Here is an 18,855-nt window from a genome sequence, read left to right on the forward strand (position 1 = left end):
ACCTACTAATTGTTCTGGAAATATGTGCAGAACAGACAAAAGACTAAATGAGCATAGACATGGTTTGCATCCTGCCTTGTTCCTGTCACGTCATGTTGTGGAGACCAAGTATCCTTCCTGGATATTCAAAAACTCCCAGGGCCTGGACCTTAGACAGGCCCTGCTCCAAGCAGTTTGCAAATACTCATTCATGAAATCCTCATGATAATCTAGAAGGCAGATACTAATAGTTTTCCTATTTTACCGAGGAAGAAACTGAGGCACAGAGAGATTGAGGAACTTATCTGAGGTCACACGGCGAGGGGGAAAGGGGACAGGGAACCACACTGGACAGGCAGGAATCAGGGGCTTGCTCATGGGGTCTACTGGGGGAACTCGTGGCTCCACCTCCTTGCCCTCGGGACCTCTCTCACGTGGAATAGTCAGATGCCCTTGGTGGATGGGGCACGAGCAGATAAGGCAGCTCCCTTCCCAGAGAAAGCCAGAGGTTTCTGGCTTCAACAAAGCAGAATGTGCTCAAGGAAGGACAGGCACATTTAGGGTGGGGTCTAGTCCCCTGCAGGGCTGCTGCCAGGGGCTATGTGACCTCAGGAGACACCACCCTCCCAGACCCCGGGGCTCCTTTCTTGAGGCAGGATGCTGTCTCAGGGCCTTTTGGTTCTGGGGCCCAAACGCCAAGTCACCATGAGTTGCCCATTCGAGAGGAGCCAACCCTACATCTCTTCCGCCACTTGCACACTCTGAGATACAGATAGACCCTTGTGGGGCCAAGGGGAAGTGGCGAGGCCTCCGTACTGGGGGGTGCCTGAGGTTCCCAGAGGAAGGAGGCCCCTTTCCTCTGGGGAGCCGCTCCTAACCTCAGCCTCCTGACCACAGTCTCCAGACTGAGGGCTTGTGCACGGGAGGTGCCGGGAAGCAGGCCTGCAATGCTTGCCCCCTGTCCGCCCCAGCCTTTCGTGCCCCAGGGGCCCCGGGCTGACTTGGCGTCTCCCCTCAAGGCTGTAGCCCCAGCCCCGTGTCACCTGTCACCGTCTCCGCTCTGGCTCTCCCACCTCCCCAAATCTTCCTCAAATGTATGCCTCCCCCAACCCTCTCTCCATTCCCTCAGCCAGGCACCCGTCTGCCTGGGCCTGGATGCAGGAGTCTGGCCCTGCTTGCACCCTCCTCCCTGTAGCCAGAGGCGTCCCTGTAAACCGCACAGACAGCGGGGGCCTCCTCTGCTTAGCACTCTCCGTGGAAAACCGGAAATGACCTACGTGCTCGTGAGAGAGGGGCTGGATAAAGAAACGATGGTCTGTTCGTGGAGTGGACAGCCATGCAGCTGATCAAACAGAACGAGAGCTCAGTGTGGCCTGAGGAGATGCGCTGTGAAGAGAGGAAGCTGCCAGCGCAGAACGTCCTCTGGGCCTCTCGCGACCTCAGTTTCCACAGTTGGAAAATGAGGACAATAATGCTACCGAAGTCGTGGGGTTAGCGGGAAGAGTAAATGAGCCTGTGCTCACCACGCACACATAGCACACGTATGTGCAATGATTTCTGTGAAGGAAACTAGCATGTGCGTAAGTGTGTCTATGAGAGCATGTGCTATAGAGCTGTAGAGAAAGTTCTGGAAGGATTCCAAATTCTTCACAGTGTTTCGTCCAAAAGATGTGGGATGGGGAGGGGAAAATCCCTTTTTTACTGTACGTATCTGCTGTATCACTTGACATTTAGAAATTACCTTGTCAAAAACTGTCTTTTAATGAGACTTTAAAAAAAACAACAACACTGAAGAGTTTCCCACCACTCCCCTCTGGATGAAGCCGAATCCTCTCTCCCATGGCCCCCCTGCTGGAGGGCACCACACTCTCCCCCCTCGCCCCTCCCCAGGCACACAGATGTTTACAACATCCAGAAGAGGCTGGGGAATAAACTGTGGTCCGGTCACGGCATACCCACCCCTTCATTCCCTACTCTGAAGAGCGTCACCTCCACTATTGTCAGGGCAAAAGGAGGCCAGGGGATTAGGAGTTGAGAGTGAGGAATCCAGTCGGGCCTGGGTTCAAATCCTGCCTCTACTACTTACTAGCTACATCTTCTTGGGCAAGTCACATCGCCCCTCAGTTTCTTTAAAATGGGGATAATAATAAGCCTAACATCTGAGAATTAAAGAGAGAGTCCATGTGCCAGGCGCAGAATAAATGCTCAACAAACAGCACCCGATGTTGTTCGCTGTCGTTGTTATCATTACCGGGGATGAGAGGAACAATGCGAGAGGAGGCGGCAGTCAGGTGGCCAGGCCTTGAATGCCACACACAGCGCTGGGAACTTTATAGGCAGCGGATGCCCCGTTGTCCTGACAGCACAATGAAGTAGGGGCTCCAACGGTGCCCACTTGACAGGCAGAACCAAGGTTCAAAGAAGCTAAACCTTGCCTGAGGCCATGCAGCAAGTGAGGGCACTGGGGTTGGCGTGCTCGAGGTCCAGGAGAGTGACATACGGCGTGCTGTGCGGGCAGCCCTCACCGCCCCAGGCGCACCTACCACTCCACCACCTCCGCCTCCCTGACACAGAGGCAACACACGGGTCAGAGGCCAACCTCTGATATCATCGTCCATAACTCTGGACGCTCCTGGGAAGCAGAAGCATCACAAAAATATAAGCCTGGAGCCAGAGCGCCAGGTTCAGATGCCGCCTTGCCGCGTCCTAGTCATGCAGCCTCAAGGGGGCCTCAGTCTACCCCTTCTCAAAAATGGGAATCCGCACAATTGTTCCCACACAGCTAGCCTCGTTGTGAGAAAACATGAGGTAATACTTAATAGTGCCTCGCAGATAGGAAGTGCTCAATAAACACCAGCTACCATCATCATTACTGCGGAAAACCTTTTTTAGATCCTTGCTGTCTTTTGTAATCACTCCTCCAATGAGGCAAAGGCTTCCCAGATTCCTACTACATGCCAAGCTCTGTGCACGGCCCTAGAGGGATTGTCTGGCAGAGTTCCTTAGGACCCCAGGCCTAGAAAAGCCACTTCGCGGGGAAAGAGTCCAGAAAAGACAAGTGTGTCCACGAGTTAACCTTGCTCTGAGATCCTTGCCAATCCAATGAGCTAAGAACAAGAAAGGGAAGTAATAAAGGGGAATTAGAAAAGAGAAGACAAGTATCATCATTTGCAGATGTTACCCGTGCAGCTCTGGGAAATCCAAGAGAATCTGCTGCAAAACCACTAAACAAAAAGCAAATTCAGTGGAAGGAAATTAAAAGCTAATACCTCCAAATCCACAATGTATCCATAGGCCAACAGCGATCAGAAAATAAAATCAGGGTGCCTGGGTGGCTCAGTTGTTAGGCATCCAACTCTTGATCTCGGCTCAGGTCATGAACTCACAGTTCGTGAGATCGAGCCCCACATCGGGCTGTGTGCTGACAGCTCGGAGCCTGGAGCCTGCTTCGGATTCTGTGTTTCCCTCTCTCTCTGCCCCTCCCTAGCTTGCACTCTCTCTCTGTCTCTCTCAAAAATAAATAAACACTAAAAAAAAATTTTTTTTAAACTGTATGATATCAGCACAAAAACAAATCAATGGAACAGAATAGAGGGTCCAAAAATTGTTCCCAAACATACAGGGATTTAACACATAATAAAGGTGGCATTTCATGCCCGTATAAAAAAGGTAGATTATTTTTAAGATAGAGCTGAGATCAATGACCTGCCGTGAGGAAACAAATTAAAGTCAGATTTCGAACCTACTCCATATGCCTATAAATCCCAGATCAATCAGATTTAAACCACACAAAATAAAACCATGAATCTCTCAAACGGAAAGCAGAGAATAAATTTTCTAATCTCAGAACGAGAAAAAACATTTCTTAACATGGCACAAAACCTAAAAATCATTTTTTTAAGTTTATTTATTTATTTTGAGAGAGAGAGAGACAGCACAAGTCGGAGACAGGCAGAGAGAGACAGAAGGAGGGAGGGAGGGAGGGAGGGGGAGGGAGAAAGAGAGAGAGAGAGAGAGAGAGAGAGAGAGAGAGAGAGAGAGAGAGAATTCCAAGCAGGCTCTGCACCACTGACACAAAGCCTGATACGGGGCTTTAACTCACAAACCATGAGATCATGACCTGAGCCAAGATCAAGAGTCGGCCGCTCAACAAACTGGGTGACCCAGAGACCCCAAACCTAAAAGTCATTTTTAAAATGATAAATCTATCAGGGCACCTGGGTGGCTCAGTAGGTTAAGCATCTGACTTCACCTCAGGTCAGGACGTCACAAGTTCATGGGTTCGAGCCCTATGTCGGGTTCTGTGCTGACAGCTCAGAGCCTGGAGCCTGCTTCGGATTCAGTGTCTCCCTCTCTCTCTCTGCCCCTCCCCCGCTTACGTGCGCACTCACTCTCTCTCTCTCAAAAACAAGTAAACATTAAAAAAAATGATAAATCTATCTACATAAAAACCTACAATGTCTGCATGGCTCAATAAATATCATAAACAAATTCAAAAGGCAAAATAACACACTAAGAAAAATATTTGCAACTCATATGATAGACAAAGGTTTACCCCTTAATATATAATGAGCTCCCACAAAATAAGAAAAATAACCAGATAGTTTACAGCAAGCCAAACAGCTCTTCAACATATGACAAGATGTTCAGCCTCATTTATAAGAGAAATGTAAATCAGGGACGCCTGTGTGGCTCAGTCAGTTGAGCATCTGACTCTTGATTTCAGCTCAGGTCATGATCTCATGCTTTGTGGGTTTGAGCCCCATGTCAGGCTCCACACTGTCAGCACAGAGCCTGCCTGGGATTCTCTGTCTTCCTCTCTCTCTGCTCCTCCCCTGCTCACACTCTAAATTTCTCTCTCTCTCTCTCTCTCTCAAAATAAACAAATAAACTTTTTAAAAATATATATATATTAATGCAAATTAAAACTACACAAGCTCCCTGACCACAGCAGAATATACATTCTTCTCAAGTGCACAGAACATTCTCTGGGACAGACCATATTCTAAGCCTCAATAAATTTAAAAGGAGTGAAATCATACAAACTACGTTTCCCTTCACAATAGAATGAATTAAGAAATCAGTAACAGAAATACACATATGTAAAAATTAATACCTTCCTCAGTAACCAATGAGTCAAAGAAATCATCAAAACAATAGAAAATACTTTGAGGTGAATAAACATGATGACACCACATATCAAAATGTATGGGATGCAATAAAGTAGAACTTGAAGGGAGATTTGTAAGTATGAATACCTATATTAAAAAAGAAGAGGGGTGCCTGGGTGGCTCAGTCGGTTGAGTGCCGACTTCGGCTCAGGTCACGATCTCGCGGTCCGTGAGTTCGAGCCCCGCATCGGGCCCCTGTGCTGACAGCTCAGAGCCCAGAGCCTGTTTCGGATTCTGTGTCTCCCTCTCTCTGACCCTCCCCCATTCATGCTCTGTCTCTCTCTGTCTCAAAAATGAATAAAAACGTTAAAAAAAATTTTTTTTTAAAAAAAGAAGAAAAAAATAAATTAAAAAGAGGAAAGGGATGTCTGGGTGGCTCAGTGAGTTGAGCATCCAATTCTTGATTTTGGCTCAGGTCATGATCCCAGGGTCATGGGATCAAGCCCCACATCAGCATGGAGCCTGTTTAAGACTCTTTCTCTCTCTCTCTCTTTCTCTCTCTCTCTCCCTTTGCCCCTCTCTCCTGCTTGTGTTCTTTCTCTCTCTCTCTCTCTCAAATTAAAAAAAAAAAAAAGACGGAAAATCTCAAGCCAATAACCTAACCTTCCACCTTAACACAACAGAAAAGAAAAGCAAACAAACTCTAAAGCAAGTAAAAGAAAGGAAATAAAGATTAGGGCAGAAATTAATGGCATAGAAAATAAAAACAACAGAGAAAATCAACAAAACCAAAAGTTGGTTCTTTGAAAAGATTGACAAAATTGACAAACCTTTAGCTAGACTGAACAAGAAAATCAGAGAGAAGACTCAAATGACTAAAAACAGGAATGAAAGAGAGGATACTACTACAGACCTTATAGAAATAAAGCAAGGTTATAAGGCGAAGCTATGAATAGTGCTATTCCAACAAATAACATAACTTGGATGAAATTGACAAACTCCTTAAAAAAAACTAAAACTAATCAATAGAAAATTGGAATAAAGCTAAAACTAGGAAAAAGAGATTAAACTAGTAATTTAAAAACTTCTCACAAATACAGACCCAGACCCAGTTGGCTTCACTGGTGAATTCTATCAAACATTTAAAGAAGAATTAATACCAAGGATTCACTAGGAACACCACCCAACTCATTCTATGAAGCCAATATTACCCTAATACCAAAACCAGACAAAGACATCATTAAAAACCAAAAAAGGAGAAATCTACAGACTGCTATATCTTATGAATATAAGATACAAAAATCTTTAATAAAATACTAGCAAACTGGATTCGACAACATATAAAAAGAATTATACATCATGACCAAGTGAGATTTACTCCAAGAATACGAGACTGGTTTAACTTCCTGAAAATCGACTAATGTAACACACCATACCAATAGAATAAAGGACAAAAACCACACCATAACCTCAATAGATGCAGGAAAGGCATTTGACAAAATCCAACACCCTTTCATGACAAAAACCTCAGCAAATTCCCTGGAAGGGAATCTGATAAAGGGCACCTATGAAAAATTCATATTCAACATCATACTTAATGGTGTTGAGTACTGATCAGGAATGAGATAAGGATGTCCACTCTTACAACTTCTCTTTAACATTGCACTGGAAGTTCCAACAAGGGCAGTCGAGAAGAAGATGAAATAAAAGGCATCCAGATTGGAAAGGAAAAAGTAAAGCTCACCCTGTTTGCAGATGATATGATCTTGTATACAGAAATTCCTAAGGATTCCACTAAAAAATGATCAGAATTAATAAACAAATTCACCGAGGTTGCAAAGTACGAGATCAATATATAAAAAATAAATTCTATTTCTATACGCTAATGAATAGTCCAAAAAGAAAATTAAGAAAACAATTTACAATATCAAAAGAATATTTAGGAATAGGAATAGCCAAAGAAGTGCAAAATTCAAAAATTATTGAAAGAAATTAAGGAAAATCTAAATAAATGGAAAGACATCCCATGTTCATGGATTGGAAGACTAAACATTGCTAAAATGGTAATATTCCCCAAACTGATCTACAGAGTCAACGTAATCCCTATCAAAATCCCAGCTATCTTCTTTGCAAAAATTGACGAATTGGTCCTAAAATTCATATGGAAAGTCAAGGGACCCAGAATAGCCAAAACAATCTTGAAAAAGAAAAACAAAGCTTGAGGGCTCATTCATTTTAATTTCAGAGCTTGTGGAAAAGCTCCAGTAATCAAGACACCATGGGGCCCCTGGCTGGCTTACTCAGTACAACATGGGACTCTGGATCTCAGGATGGTGAGTTCAAGCCCCACATTGGAGGTAGAGATTACTTAAAAGAAATTTTTTTTTCTAAAAAGACACCATGGTACCGGCATCAGGACAGATGTATATACATCAATGGGACTGAATTGAGGGACAGAAATAAACCCTCACATTTACAGTCAAAGGAGTTTTGACAAGCATATGCCAACACCATACAATGGAGATAAAACAGTCTTTTCAACAAATGTTACAGGAAAAACTGGACAGACACATGCAAAAGAAGGAAACTGGACACCTTCCTCAGACCCTACACTAAAAATCAATTCAAAATGGATCACGAGGGGGGCCTGGGTGGCTCAGTTAGTTAAATGCCAGACTTCAGCTCAGGTGATGATCTCATGGTTCATGGGTTCGAGCCCTGTGTTGGGCTCTGTGCAAGCTCAGAGCCTGGAGCCTGCTTTGGATTCTGTGTCTCCCTCTCTCTCTGCCCCTACCCACCCCCCCCCCACCATCTCAAAAATAAATAAACATTAAAAAAATTTTTTTTAATTAAAAAAATTAAAAATGGATTGCAAACCTAAATATGAAAGGTAAAACTGAAAAAATTCTTATAAGAAAATACAGGTATAAATTTTATGATTTTGGTTTCTTAGATATGACACCCAGGGCAGAAGCAACAAAAGAAAAAATGGATAAACTGGACATCATCAAAATTTAAAACCTCTGTGTCCAAAAGACACCATCAAGGAGATAAAAAGAATTCACAGAATGGGAAAAATATTTGCAAACCATATATATGATAAGAGATCTGCATCTAGAATATATAGAGAACTTCTATAACTCAACAACAAAAAGACAAACAATCCAATTAAAAAATGGGCAAAGGATTTGAACGGATATTTCTCCAAAGAAGATCTACAAATGGCCAATAACTGCATGAAAAGATGCTCGATATCATTAATCATGAAGGAGATGCAGACAATGGAGTATTATTTGGCAAGAAAAAGGAATGAAGTCCTGATAACATGTTATAACATGGGAGAATCTTGAAGACATGATGCTAAGTGAAAGAAGCCAGGCATAGAAGACCATGTATTGTATGCTTCCATTTATATAAAAGGTCTAGACTAGGCAAGTCTATAGAAACAGGAAGATTTGTTGTTGTCTGGGGCTAGGGGAGAAACGTTTGAGGAGAGTGGGGAGTGACTAATGGGCACACAGTTTCTTTCTGGGGTAATAAAAATGTTCTAGGGGCACCTGGCTGGCTCAGTCAGTTAAGGGTCTAATTCTTGGTTTCAGTTCAGATCATGATCTCACGCTTCATGAGTTTGAGCCCTGCGTCGGGCCCTGCACTGCCAGTGCAGAGCCTGCTTGGGATCCTCTCTCTCTCTCTCTCTCTCTCTCTCTCTCTCTCTCTCTCAAAAATGAATAAATAAACTTTAAAACAAGAAAAAAGAAAAAAGTTCTAAAATTCATTGTGGTAATAGTTACACAACTGTGAATATACTAAAAGCCATTAAATTGTACATTTTAAATGGGTGAATTGTTTGGTCTGTGAATTATATCTCAATAAAGCTGTGATATTAAAAAAAAAAAAAAAAGCAAACAAACACTAGCAGAGGCCACTGTTCAACTGTCGGATTGGCCAAGACCCCGAAATTATAGCAACCCGCACTGGTGGGGGGGTCAGAGGATGCGGTGTGAGGGTGCATGATCATAAGCTCTGGCAATCTCCATCAAAATTGCAACCGCGCATGCTCCCCGACCCTGCAGTTTGGGATTAATCCCAGAGGAACCCTCGCACATGAATATGAAGTGTATGATGGAGGATATTCATTGCAGAACTGTCTACAATAAGCAAAAGGCTGGAAACAACCAAAATATTCTTCGCCAATGCAGTAAAGCACGGTCTCCATCCACACAGCGCATACTAGAACACCATTCAACCATGAAAAAGAAAGCAGTAGCACAAATGATCCTCAAGGTACACGTGAAGAAAAAACAGGTGTGGAACAGGACATACCACATGTTACAATGTGTTTGTGTTTGTTTTCTAACATACATGCTTGTTTACGTCTGCCTCTCCCTAAAAGGACACGCCAGAAACCCCTCCCAGTGCCTGCCTTGGGCAAGGGGATGTGGCTGCAAAGAGAGGCTTTACCCTGTCTTCCTTTGGACTGTTTGAATTATTTTTTGCTATGTGTGTTAATGGTTTTCCTTTTGTTTTTAAGAAAAAACACAGTCTTACCTGGTTTCAAATCCTGGTGCGCTCTCGTTCATAGCTGGGAAAGTCACTTCACTTCTCTGAGCTTCTGTGATCTGCAAAGGGAGGGATAATAATAATGTCTACCTTCAAGGTTGTCGTGGAGGATGAAATAAGACAACCCTTGCGCAAGGCTCCCCCCTGTGCCTGGTGCCTCGTCAGCGCGTGGTCCTTGTTGTTTATGAATACGTTACTATGTACACGAGTTGGATGATAACAGGTCTCCATCCACATCTCTGAGCAGAGAGCCTCAGACCAAGTGTGCAGAGCACCAGCAACCCTCTCTGACTGGGAGAAGCCGGGAGAGGCAGCATCTGAGAAGGGACTTCAAGGATGAGGAATTCTACAAGCAGAGATGACTAGGGCCGGTGTTCCTGGCAAAGGGAGCCATTCACACAAAGACCTGGAAATAGGAGAGCCCTGGGTATTCACTCAGTCGTCGTGCATTGGTTGGCTTCTTCAACAAAGCTTAGCTGAGCACCTGCTACGCGCCAGGCACTGAAGAGTGAAAGACAAAAGCCAGGTAGCTAGACCAGCCAAAGGAGGAATTATAGAGAGTACAGTGATGGGGACAAGAAGGGGCTGAGGCAGAGCCTCACCCACATCCAACTGCTCAAGAGAACGGACCAAGAAAAGGAGGCTCAGAGAGGGATAGGGGCTGCCCAAGATCACACAGCACATTCTCAACTTCTGAAAAGAGCCTCTCAGCTCTGCCCTCTCACTCGTCCCACGGGCCTGAAGAAGAAAATGCCCGCGGGGCCCTCCTGACGTGCACTCATCAGAAGGGAGACAGAGTGCCATCCAAACTGGGGGCCCCACTAAAAAGGAGGGACAATTGATTCTCCAATGCTAACAACAGCTTGTTAATGGGCAGAGAGACTCCTGTACGGCTCGGGCACCAGGCTAAGTAGGACACCACATGCATGAGTCCAGATGAACCTACTGCGGCCCTGTATGGTCAGCTCCGTTTTGCAGAGGAGAAAACTGAGGCACAGAGAGGTCAAGTTGCTTGCCTAAGGTCACAGTGCTCATAAGAGACAGCATCAGCAAGTAGACCTGAACTGTCTAGGCTCTGCAGCCTCCTGTCCCAGGGCCCACCCCCCAAGGGAGCCACCAGCAGGGCCTAGATCAGCAGTCACAACCCCCCTCAGAAGGGCAAGGTGAGAGCTCTTCTCAGCCAGTCCAGGAGTGTCTCCTGATAACAGTGGCCCAATCAGGGGCAGGATGAATGGGTGGGTGGGTGGTGGAGGCTGTGTCAGGAACGTGTTGGCAGGGAGGAGGGTGGAGGTGGGGGGGGAGGGAAACAGCCCGCTGGCAGCCATCAGTCCTGCCTCTGGAAGGAGGGGACCAGAAAGGCCCCAGCAGGCACCTGCCTGACCCAAGTGGGCTACAGCATCATGGTTAGGGGGGGCCCTGCTGCAGCCCATGGGAGGACTCTAGGTAAATTGACCGAAGACTCCCTCAGTACCATGGAGATGCCACGGTCACCCCCAGGTAGTCGCACAGGCAAGTGAGCTAACCACTCAGAGCCCTGAGCACACAGGCCATGCTTAATAAACGGGGCCCTTCCTATTAGGAACATGACTGTTTCCATTATTGCTTAGCTCTCTGGTTCTCACCAGGCCCCATCTATGCAGGGACAGTCAGTCCCCTCTTTTAGAGGAGGGGACAGAGGAAGGCTCAGAGAAGCCAAGTCAGGGCCCAGGACACCATCCAAGACAAAAGAGGGCCAGCTGGGGATCCTGGCTCTCCTGGCCCCGGGCTGTTGTCAGCCCCTCTCTCCAAGGCCACTGGTCCCAGCTGGACTCTTGCAGGTAAGTCCACATAATGGGGACTAAGCAGGGCTCCCTGGCCAGTCATTTTCCATAAGGGGAAATGGAAGCCAGGACAGGGAGAGTGGCTGACCTAAGGCCACACAGCCCAAGGACCACTTACAGAGTGAACAACTGACCCCTCCGAGCCTCCAAGGCTGGGTCCCCAACTGATGCCTCCTCCCTCCTCACAACAGCTCCATAGGGCTAGTGCCACAAGCACTGGCCTGTCCCCAGAGGAGGAAGCTGAGGCCGGGGCAGCACGGCGAGGATGCCAGTCCAACGGTCCCATTTCACAGATGGGGGCTGAATTCCTCTCCTGTCTCCCCTACGTACCACCCCCCCTCCACTAGAACAGAAGCTCCCTCCTACCCCCAGGCTGGGATCTTCACCTGATTCCTTTTTTCCTTCACACTCTCAAAGCAATTACCTGTCATAAGGGGGTGTTTTTCTACAAGTGGTTTCAGAACATGGAAAGGACCCTGGCTTCAGAGTGGGGGAATATGAACAATGACAGTAGTAACAGCTAGTATTTACTTAGGACCTACTATGTGTCATTCTTAACTGAAGCACAGACAGATTAAATGGTGTGACTAAAATCTCACCTCTTAGCAGCCGATTGGCAAGTCCCTTCCTCTCTGAGCTTCTCCCTAAAGGGAAGGACCCAAGGAAGGAGCCTATGGCGGGGGTCTTCTCGGTCGGGTCTAGGGCCACCTCGGCTCCCTCTCCAGAACTCCATGCCACCAGCTGCTCCAATGCAGGCTGGCAGGGTGGAATGGGGCATGCTGATGGCCACACGCTTCCCCCTCACATCCTCCCACCTAGGGTTCACGCTACCCCTTCAAATGCTCCCAAGAGCCCTGAAGTGAGCCATGGCCACACTCATGTCACACATGAGAACATAAAGTCTCCAGGAAGTTGCCCAGCCAGGAAATGGAGACCAGGTGCCAACCCAGATCTGAGTGATACCAAAGCCCATTCTCTCTCCACTGGACCAATAAGGAGGCAGGCAAGGGAAGGGCAGTCTAGGAGGTTGGCACAGCATGTGCAAAGGCTTTGAGGCAGGAAGGTCAGATGTGCAGGGGGTTACTGAGTGAGAGGTCTGAACTGTGTGGGTCCCAGCTTAACCGGGCCACTGCTGGTCTTTGGCCCAGCCCTGAGGAGGTCTGAAGGAGGCCCCGAGAGGATCTATCCAGCAACCTAGATCAGAAGGTCCTGAAACACTGAGAGGCCATGAAGGTTTTCTCAGGCCCCTGAGGGTGTAGAGAAGGGCAAAGTAAGGTTACTGAGCCTTCATCCCACAGTAACCCTGGCAAAGCACAGTCATCTCGAACTCTAGAGGGCTAGAGGGGCAAGAGGGGGCCTAAACCATGGTGGACTTCCCAGAGGAGGGGACATCTCAGCTGAGGTCTGAAGGCTGGGCAGTGTGTGAAAAGAGGGAGGGGAAGTATGATCCAGGCAGAAGGGACTGCTTGGGAAGGCCCAAAGGGAGTGTAAGATCAGTGTAAACCATGTAGCCTCAGTCTCCCCAACAGCAAAATGGGGGGAAAGACAAGCACACAGTGGGTGGCTCCATCTTTCCCACGCCGACTTCCCACCATCCCCCTCCACCAAGGCCTGAGAGGGAGGTCACTGGAAGGGGGCTACTGGTCCTCCTGCCCATTGGAGCCTCCCGGGGCCGGTGAGGGCGGCGGGCTTAGAAGGTCTCACCCACCCTATACCCTACTGTAGCCTCTACCCCAGAGTCGAGGCCAAGCGGCCTTTGCCAGCAGGTGGGCAGGCTCACAGGCCAGGGGGTCACAGCCCTGGTGTCAGGGAGGCTTTGTGAGACATCCGCATTCACAGACCAAGAGCTGAGACTCTGGAGGGGCACCCGGCCCCAGGTCATACGGTGAGGCGGGGCCGGCCCCTGGATGAGGGTGTGGGCACTGGGACTGAAGAGAAGATTCTCAAGGCACCAGGCCCAATACAGGCGGGTCTCAGGGACCCAGCCAGGTACCACCTGGCTGAGAGCGGAAGGCCTCCATCAGAATCACCGTGTGACCTCAGGCAAGTCACACCCCCACCTCGGGGCTCAGTATCTGCACCCAAACAGAGACCCTGGCATGCCAAGGATTCCTTAGCAGATAGATCCCAACCTTCCATCCCCACCCCACCGCCACCCCAAGCCACTGAGATAACAAGCCTCTCCAAGGTCATCTCTCCCTGGGCTCCCAGCTGCCCCACCCCCACTGGCTGATGGGTGAAGGCTGATGGGCTTGGGGGGACAACTGCCAGCCAGCAGCCTCTGCCCACTGCCTTCAGGGGCTCACAGTGTTCGCTGTTCCCTGCCAGCAACCCTGCCTCTCTGCTCCGGGAACACACAGTGCCCCCCCTCCTCCCCACCCACACCCATGCAGGAACTCCCTCCAGTGACACTGGTGGGCAGGAGCACCTGGTGGCCTGGCCCTGCCACACGGTCAGCCCTGAGTTCCACTCCCCCTCCTCCAATCTCCAAGCCCACACACAGGTGGCCCGTCCCCGATGTGTGACCTCAGGAAGTCCAGTCCTCCATTTACTTATGCACGACATGATGCCTCTGGCAGACCTCTGAGGGAGGGAGCATCTGAGCCTGAGGCTGGGGACAGTAGTCAGCAAGATGGCTTCAAAGCTCCTACCTGCTGCTCACAGGATCGAGGCCTGCTGCATTCTCTTTCCCCCCTACCCCCCGACCCTCCCTTTAACTTGTAATCACCCCCTAGCCTTCAGACTTTGCACATGCTGTCACCTCCCCAAAGCTATACCACCTGCCTCCCTTGAGACTTCACAAACTCCAGTGCAAGGAGGGAGGGAGGGAGGGAAAAAGGGAGGAAGAGCTGAAGGAAGGGAGGGAGGAAGGGAAGGATGAATGGGTCCTACCCAGGGCCCCATATGATGAAGATGTACAGGCCTCGGCCCTGGGTCTGTCAAATCCCACAGCCTATATCCCGACCACTGCTCTCTCCTGCCCCTGCCTGGCGTGTCCCTGTGGCAGAGCTTCTGACCCCCCTGACTTAAACAGGGCCGTGTGCAAGTCTGAGGCAACTCCAGGCCCCAAGCCGCACCCGGCACGGGCCCAGGCACAGAACAGGTAGCAGAGGATGTTTGCTGAGTGAGCAAGGAGTGAGGGAAGAGTGAGCCAGGGGCCATCCACAGGCCAAAGCAGCCACAACATGTCTGGTCCCATGTTCGTGGTGCAAACACGCTCGGGGCGGGCAGGCCTCAAACCGGCTCTGCCAGTGTGGCCAGGGAGGGGCAAGGCGCCGCAGGCTTGTACCGGCACCAGCAGAGAGAGGCGGGTGTGCTGCTGGGGACGGGACCTGCAGCCCAGTGAGGGCAAAGCCTAAGTGGACCACAGAGCCCACTAATCCCAGCCCCAGAGAGACAGAACTATTCCAGCCCCTGTAGCTCTGGGGTTTCTTCCTGGGCGGAAAGGGGACCCCTTTCTAGACCCCAGGCCCTGACCTGCCCTGTAGAGTGCAGGATCCCTTCCCGCTAGGATTTGTCCACACCTGTCCACAGCCTAGAAGCCCTAGAGGGAAGGAGAAGGCCCGGAAGTGGGCGGCGCAGGAGCAGGGCAAGGCGGCAGGCCACCTGGTGTAAAACCCTGCTCTGTCCCAAGTTGTTTCATGGCCGGTTTCCCGGTGTGGCAAGTGGTGTTGGGCATGGATCCCGGGGACTTTCAATCCCCTGGTGCTGAGTTATCTAGAAGACATCACTTGGCAACTCCCGCCCTGCCCCCAAAGCCCTGCTCTGTGGGTGGACGTAGCCGGAGGCCAGACTTACACACATGTCCTTACTCCCCACAGAAACAATAATAAAAATACCTGCTGATTACTGAATGTGTATTGTATGCCAGGCATCAGGCTTGGCACTTGACATGCACTGTTTTATCTGGTCCTCCCAAAGCTGCTGTGAGGGCCAGCCCCCAACAGAGGAAACTGAGGTCCGGCTCACATGGCAAGTGACAGTCTAGGCTCCTGACCCCACCCCTGACCCTGAGGTCACACTGAGCAGCCTCCGTATCTCCAAGACAGTTCAGGGCAGAAAAAAAAACCAAAATCTCAGGTACACCCAGAAATTTTTAGCTGGAAGTGGTGGGGGGAGGCAAGGTCCATAGACCCCAAACCGTCCCGAGAGACCAAACTCCAACCCTGCCCTGCTGTGTACCCCAGGCTATGGAGGTCCCACTCTTGGCCTCAGTTTTCTCATCTGTAAAACGGGTAGGTCCTGCCAGTTTCACCTAAGGCGTACAGTTGTTCAGAGCCATGGCAACTGGAGGGCTTAGTCCAGTCCTTAGGACAAGGTGAAGAAGCCACTGGGACCCCGTGCCTCCAAATGGGCTGGGGAGAGGGAACAAACATAAACCAGAAGCCACAGTGCTCTGTGGTGGGGACTCAGCCCCTCATCACCAGCAGCCCAAGAGAGGAAAGATGATTTCTCCCGCCCCCATGTAACTCAGTTCCAAGCCCTGTCAGTCCCACCTCCAAACACATCCTGAATCCAAACACACGGCCACCCCCTAGTTCAGGCCCGGCTTCCTCCTCCAAGCTGGCCACCTGGGGGCAGAGAGCCTCTCGGAAATGTCAGTCTGAACCATCACTCCTACTTAACAGCCTTCACAGCCCCTAACCGACAAAGGAGTCCAAAACCCTAGAGAGCACTCTAGCAGTCCTACCCCTTTTCATGTATTCTTCCCTTCTCACTCGGTGTGCTGCTCCCCCTCACCCCAAGAACCCAGTAGGCGCCTGCCCTGGGCTTTGCACCTGCTGCCCCCTCTACCCAGAGCACACCACCCCTGGACAGCTACACCCCTCGCTCCTTCACTTCCTTCGGGCGCTTTACTCACACATCACCTGCTCAGGGGGCCTTTCCTAACCACCTGTTCAAATGGCAACACACCCAGACAACTCTGCTCTGTCTTTGAGTCTTGTTTCCAAAGCTGTACCTCCTCGCAGAAGGCCTCTCTGACCTCCCCCAGCTGGAGTGAGAACCTTCAACTTCTCCTTCCTAGCGTGGACCGCAGCTCTGATGACATAGTGAGAGTACACATCTAATGAGGACAGGGGCCACTTCTGTCTCACTCATGGCTGAATATGCTGCAGTGGGTATAACATTCAAGAGTTAACAGCTGGGATGCTTGGGCACCGTCCGGCCACTGGCCAAAAGCCTAGGGCCTAGCATGGAGTAGATGCCTGGTAATTACTGAATAGATGGATGGGTGGATGGAAGGATGGACGGATGGATGGATGGGCGGGCAGACGATGACGAACGGATAAGTGAACCGGGCCCACACAGTGGGCCTGGGACTTGCCAGGGATGCCCAGGGCCCTGAGAAGATGGCCCAGAGCAGGCGCAGACCCGCCCAAGCTCACCAGCCAGGCTCTGGCCTGAGCAGCTGCAGCCAGCCCAGCCTCTCCTCCTGCACAACCCGACTTTCATTTCCCATCTTCTCTGTCTGAGGAAGCTCCTTCCCTCCGGGGAACTGAGTGAGGAGGAGGGGCAGGCGGCGGCCCTCCAGTCCGAAGAGGGGGGCTCCCAGGCTCCATCTGTCCTACCACAAAGGGGCTTTGTCCTCAGTGCCTGTGCTGAGCCTGGGGCAGACCAGAAGCCACCCCTCAGCCACCCAGCAGGCCCCACCACCCCTGGTCAGCTGGGCCAATGGCTCCAAAGCCAGACCCCAGGGGCTGGGGTCCCTGAAACCTCATTAAGCCCTAGGAGGGAGGCTCTAGGGTGACCTCCGTGTTTGCAGATGAGGAAACTGAGGTTCCGAAGGGCAAAGATACTTGGCCAAGATCTCCCAGGCAGCAGAGAACGAAGCTGGGTTTCAAACCCACACCCATCTGGCACCAGAATCTTTAGTCATGGTTCTCAACTCACCTTGCCTGGAGCACAGACCCTCTGGGTTCAAGAGGGTGGAGGGGCCTTTCTGGAGGTACAAATGGGCACCCATGCCTAGCCCTGCACCCAAGTGGGGAGACCCTTACCCTGGCAAGGTTCACCCAGCAAGGGAAGGAGGTCGGGCCCTGAACCCAGAGCTCTTGCCCCACACCCAGTCCATGCCCCAGGCACCTTGGGAATTGGCCAGCCAGGCCCCAACACGTCTCCACCACTTCCTGCCAGGCAGGCTTCTGCAGGGAAAGGATGTATGAGGAGGCAGAGAGGGGACAGAGGCCCCCATCCCCTCCTCACTGCTCCCCCATCAATCCCGTTTGTCTGGCTAGCACCCACCTTCTCTCCAGGGCCACTTCACCAAAGCCACGATGCCAACAGAACGCCCACAGTGCCTGACAAGTCAGTCCTGCCCAGGAGTCTCTCCTCATGCCTGAGGACAGCATGTAGACCCCCGAGCAGGCCCTCGGGCTCTCCACTGACGGCCACCAGCCGAGCAGGCCCTCGGGCTCTCCACTGACGGCTGGTGGCCGCCTCTCACGTCAATAGCACTCCTCAGGGCTCCGACAAGAGGAGCTGCTCACATCACACCTTCAGGCCCTGGTTCAAGCTGTCAGTACTACTTCCTCCAGGAAGTCCTTCCTGGCCTGCTCCCTCCAAGGCCCCAACCGGCTCCCACCTTCTGCCCCAGATAGGGGTTCTCGATCCCTATCTGAAACCCCAGCCCCCATGAGCTACCTTCACTCGGCAACAGTAATGGAGCACTGGAGCCCAGTCTGACCCTTCTCTTTGTCTTCCCTTCACACGTTCAGCGGGAGACCTCAGCAAAGCCTGGCAAGGGTTTGAGGGCTTGCCTGGTCAACCTTCCAACTGCCTTGTACATGACCTATGCCTGCACACGCCAGGCGAGTTCCCACCACCAGAGCTTCGCCCATGCCCTCCCTCTGGCATGCCCTCACCATTCTTTTTTCCCTCCTGAGCTCCTGCTCACCCTTTAAGACTCAGACCAGGTATCACCTCCTCTAGGAAGCCCTTCTGGCCTTGTAACGGGCTGCCACAGTTCATATGTGCCTACCCTGTGGTAGGACAATGATCAATGTCTGTGTCCAGCTCCACCAGAGCATTGGCTGCTCCCAGAGCACATCCCTTGGGGTTTCCAGCACCCAGCACAAGCCCTGACACCAGCAGCAGGTGATCAAGAGTCCAGCTGCTAACTCCCTGCCCAGAGAATCCAGGGACAGAGGCCAGGAACAACCCCCAAAGGCAATAATGAGTCCTGTTTTGCCCACGCTGCCCACAGATCTAAGGTATGGGCGGAGCGGGGGGGGGGGGGGGGTGCTTTCTGCAAATGGCCAACTGGTAACCAAACCCACGTCGTTTCTAAAACTAGGGCACAGGAGAGAAACGGGAACAGCAGAATTGTCCCCAAATAGAACTGTGGCTCATCTGGTTCCAGGGCCTTCGGGAACACCTGGCAGGGA

The 18,855-nt window shown here is 50.5% G+C and overlaps 1 protein-coding gene across 4 annotated transcripts in view; it reads right to left on the bottom strand.

Moving 5' to 3' along the window:
- Positions 1 to 18,855, bottom strand: part of SRC (SRC proto-oncogene, non-receptor tyrosine kinase) — a 60,546-nt gene that overhangs the window by 23,345 nt on the left and 18,346 nt on the right. For all 4 annotated transcript variants that reach the window (XM_053890267.1, XM_019458540.2, XM_019458542.2 and 1 more), the window contains exon 2: positions 9,639 to 9,709. The gene's annotated coding sequence lies outside the window, so the exon portion shown is untranslated. The remainder of the gene's footprint in view (positions 1 to 9,638; positions 9,710 to 18,855) is intronic.

This window comes from Panthera pardus, unplaced genomic scaffold, assembly GCF_024362965.1.
Source record: "Panthera pardus isolate Hobbes unplaced genomic scaffold, ASM2436296v1 HiC_scaffold_25, whole genome shotgun sequence".
Lineage (NCBI taxonomy): Eukaryota > Metazoa > Chordata > Mammalia > Carnivora > Felidae > Panthera > Panthera pardus.